Here is a 5,064-nt window from a genome sequence, read left to right as displayed (position 1 = left end):
TACCCACTCTAGCTTGGGACCCATCGGGGCGCACTGGGAAGAAGCTTTCCATGCCTCTCACAGTGACTTAGCCCGCAATGCACTTGCAGTCTAGAGAAGCTACTGTTGATTTTATAAAAAATATTTTTTACTGACAGGGTGACCCGACATTGCTCGTGATTGAATGATGACAAACGAATGTTTTACACTCGCATATTTTTGCTATCGAAATCAATGAAATAATTCACTTAAAAATCAAATCGATTGATTGTCTGCTCTAATTGTGGACACATCGCAACCCACCTAAAAGAAGCTTCATGTGGCTGTCGCAGTGAGTTCACAATCCATTGTTGTCTACATTGCACTGTAAAGAACCTACTGTTGATTTTATAAAATCATTTTTATATATAATGGCTGAAATTAAAGTTTGATATGCAAAAGTCAAGTACCACGGTTATTTTGGTCCTGGATATGACCTAAAACTATATCCGATGGTGAGGTCCCACCTTGCGGGCCTTGGGGAGTGTGGAGCCACCCTTTAATTGCCATTGCTCCCAGGTCCACTCTGACCCGAAGTGGTAGTATCTGTTAGGGTCCCAACTATGGGTTAAATAGAATCCGACTTAAAAAACAAATATACTCCATTAAAAATCGTTCCTCAAAATAACTAGATTCGGCATTAAATAACCTGAAAAGGGTTGATATGCCGCAAAACAAAAACAACCAACCAACCCGGTTCAATTGTGCTCTACGCAGAAACATTTATTCCGAACGCGCTCTTGTCATATCAAAGAACGCGCTCTTGTCATATCAAAGAACCTACTCTTTATTTCATATGCTTAGCATCACTGATTGTACGGTGATAATAGTTTGACTTTAAGTTTAAAATGAAAAAGTCAAGCATCAATGTAAAATTGTGCTTTAAACATAAATATTCATTTCGAACGCACCCCTGTCACATCAAATAACTTACTGTTGATTTTATGTATCTGGCTTTTTGGTTTGTCTGATGGTAAAACTTTTCAAATGCCCTTATGATGTTAGGCTGTGTACGGTGTTAACTTTGGTAAAATTTGCTTGTTCCTTCTTTCATCAGATTTTTTTCGATTACCGATTATTGATAGTTATCAAAGACACAAACCCTATACAAGAGCACTGCCAGGCATATGAAATACCTTCATTTGAAATTTCATACAAATCGATTCAGCCGTTTTCGAGTCGGTAGAGAACGAACTCATATGCACACAAAGTTCCTTTCATATAATATTAAAACTACATAATGACTTCTGTTAAATTTTAAAATACCAAGGTGAAGTATCATGCCTCAATTGTGATTTTAAACAGAAACATTTCTCTCGAACGCACCCTTGTCATATCAAAGAACATACTGTCTAAGAACACTGACAGGCACATAAAGTACGATGTAATTTGTTGCTGTCCATAAGAATTAGATAGATTGGATTACTTAAGGGGGTGGTTCATCAAGAATTTGTTTATGTTGGACTTAAAGACAACCAAGTTGTAGTCAGCTGAGAAACAGGCAAACGGAAAAGGGCTCCACAGGCGTGCAGTTCTAAGAAAGAAGCTTTATTCATGGAATCTACGTTTTGACTTAGGCACAGTCAAAGAGTGGGGAAAATTATTGACAGTGGTTTCAGCTAGATGGGTGTTTTTCGTGAAAGATTGGCAAGGGGGGCAGAGAGTGGAGTTCAGACGAGCACAGCCATGGAAATAACGATAAAACAAGGATAGGCTCGCAACGTCTCTTCTGTAGGAGAGAGATTGCAGGGTAGAGAAAAGGGCATCCCCCACTAAGCCATGAAGTCTATTTTGTACTCTGTCAAGGCAGGATAGGCTGTTTTTAGCAGCTCCTGCCCAGATATGGCAACAGTATTCCATCCTTGGACGTACTTGGCTTTTATATAGATAGATAATTGCACCAGTAGTGAGATATCTACTGGAGCGGTAGAACGATCTCACCATTTTTCTAGAGACTTTGGCAACAGATTTGATTTCGTTTTTCATTTCAGATCAGAGCTAAAAGTCGAACCCGGAAGTTTGTCGAAACATGAGGCTTCTCCAAAACGAGAGCCTTCCATTTCAATTAACGTCAGGTGGTGATAAGAGCCTTGTTGATGTAAAGATAGAATCTTGGGTTTTGACGCATTAAAAGTAACCAGCCACATCTTCCCCATTGTACCACGTTCCAAGACCAGAGGAGAGAAAATCAGAGAAAACCTGGTCATTTACGGCCTTTGATGTGTTTCCATAGATAGTAGTGTCGTCGGTATAAATGTCAACGAATGATCTAAGTATGTGTTTTTGGAAGATCTTTGATGTAGATCAGGAAGAAAGTTGGGCACAGGATGCACCCCTGAGGGACTCCAGCATTAATACAGTGGGCTTCTGATTTCTGGCCATCAATCACTACTCTTATGAGCCTATCAGAGAGCAATGATTTAATAATTGAGAAAACATTCCCAGTTATACCGTAGCTAGAAATCTCGTGAAGTAAGCCTTTATGCCATACCCTATCAAAGGCATTTGATATGTCAAGAGTAACTGCCTTGAAAAGGAAGCCTTTGTCGAGAGCTTCCCTGATCCTATGAGATAAAACTCTTAGAACATCTTCTGTAGATCTAGCAGAACGGAAACCATATTGCATGTCACTAAGGAGGTTATTTCTGCTTAGGTGGTTGACTACTTCTTTATTTAGTATGGACTTCAGTAACTTACTCATGACGCACAGGAGATTTATTGGTCTGTACTGAGAGGAAGATGATCTATCACCTGAATTCTTAAATACAGGGCATACGGATGAGGTTTTCCAGGCTGTTGGGAAGCAATTCTCATCAAAACAAAAAAAATAGTTTTGCAAATATTGAAGCAAGTTCCAGTAGAAGCTTTTTCAACACTATAATTGGAATGCAGTCAGGGCCAGTAACTTTACTGGAATGAAGGTTATTGATTTGCATGGCGACGTCAGGCACAGATATGTATATATCGCATAGCGTGTTGTCTGTTATAAGAGGAAATACGGGGGTGGATGGTCTTGGTTGCAAAGGGTAGAATTAGCTGCAAAGTTCTCGGTAAATAGTTTGGCTTTGCCCGATGCTCACGAGATGACAACAGGCCCATTGATCATAGTTGGGATAGAACACACGCTTCTGTTTATGATCCTGTTTTCTATTTGCCAAAAACTGGTGGGAACCAAACTGCTGCTCAGCTACTTTGGATTTAACGGCCTGAGCATATATTATTCTCTTGCATTTTGTATTATTCTTTTACAGTGGTTGCTGGTAGTCCTAAAAGCGGCTTTAATCGTATTCGCATGAAAACTATTTAACAACAGAAAACTTGTTAATTACATTGGTTTTAATGTGAATGCGCCATCTTGCTTTGTTCTGTTCGTCCGGTCCAGGGGAGACAACCTTGTTCTTTTTACAGTTATTGCCATTGGTTTCCTGTTACAATTAGTTGGTTCTTTGATCATACGGGGAGGGGGGCTTGGAAATGAATGTTTCTGTTTAGCGCACAATTGAACCGTGATACTTGACTACATTTTAAATTTTATTCATTATCCATATTCATTATATAAAAATAATTTTATACATCAACAGTAGGTTTTGACAGTTTAATGCAGATTAAGATGTACTGTGGATGAACTCACTGCCGAGAAGTATGTGAAGTTTCCTCCCAGTGCAGAGAGGTAAGTCCCCGACTAGAGATAGAAATCAATCGATTTGATTAAAAAATAGGCGATTGCACTGATATCAATAAAAGTATTGCAAGTGTGGACCATTCGTTGACCCTCATTTCATCCCGCGATCAGTCTTGTACAATAGTGCTCAAAATAAATAGTACTATTTATATGATTATATATTCATACATACATATTGTACAATTTGAACGCCTTAATGAAAGGTTATACTTTTCGCCTGAAGAGATATTTATTATTAACTAGCAGGGAGACCCGGCGTTGGGCGGAATTGAATAATGATCAACGAGTATTTCACACGCCTATAGTCTTTTTTTGTCATCGAAATACGGGATGAAACTTCACATGCCTCCATGCAGTAATTTAGTCCAAAATATATTTGTTATTCTACATTGCACTCTAGAGAAACTATTGTTTCTTTTACAAAATTATTTTATAGAAACGTCTTTCCAGTAAACGAACAATGAAAATTAAGAAATTTACATGCGGGGTTTGAACCTATAAACCAAGTCATACAAACAAACAAAAAAAAAAAAACACGTAAATTTTTAGTTCTTATAAAATTCTTTGCAATTAATTAAAAAAAAATAAAGACATTTACGTGCAGTGTTTGAACCTACAGACCACGCCATGCAAAAATAAAATTAAAAAAGTAAACGCTATGAACTTACCCACAGTAGAACTGGTGGGACCCTAGCCGCTTCTCAACTACTTTGGAGTTGATGGACTGAGCATACAACTCTCTCGCATTCTTTATTACTTTTTTAAAGAGGTTGCTGGCGAACCTAAAGGCGGATTTAGTCTCAGTACAACTATTACGTTGGAAGCAATGAAAAAAGTGATTTTTGTGCGCAGGGTATGAAGCGGTCTATTCCGTCAGGTTTGATACTATAGAGGACACATCCTTTTAAAACATGGAACGCAGAGAAAGATCTGATATAAATGTGCGAAAACTATCCCAATCAGCCATAGAGTATCGATATACCGTACAATGGAGAAGTACGTCTGAGGATCTATTGCATTTCATTTTTATTTCAACTGATACAACAGATTGGTCGGAAGATCCCAATGGAGACAGAACGGAAGATGTAAATAGCTCAGGTTAAGTTGTGAGAAAAAGGTTTGGAGAGTTGCATACTGGCCGTGAGTGTCAGGGACAGGGGTTGGTTCATGAACAATCTGAGTGAGGTCATAAGCAATGGAGAAATCGTGACAGAACCTCCTCTCGTCATCGGTCTTGTTTGAGTGGGTTAACCATTCTACGTTGTGAACATTGAAGTCTCCACTGACGTGAATGTTTGCTGAGGGCTACGAAGACAGGGCGTGGTCAATTTTCTCAAATATGCTTTTAAAGATAGTGATTCCAC

The sequence above is a fragment of the Euprymna scolopes genome, chromosome 7 (assembly GCF_053919585.1).
Source record: "Euprymna scolopes isolate OS-2025 chromosome 7, ASM5391958v1, whole genome shotgun sequence".
Classification (NCBI taxonomy): Eukaryota; Metazoa; Mollusca; class Cephalopoda; order Sepiida; family Sepiolidae; genus Euprymna; species Euprymna scolopes.
This window is presented reverse-complemented; position numbering follows the sequence as displayed.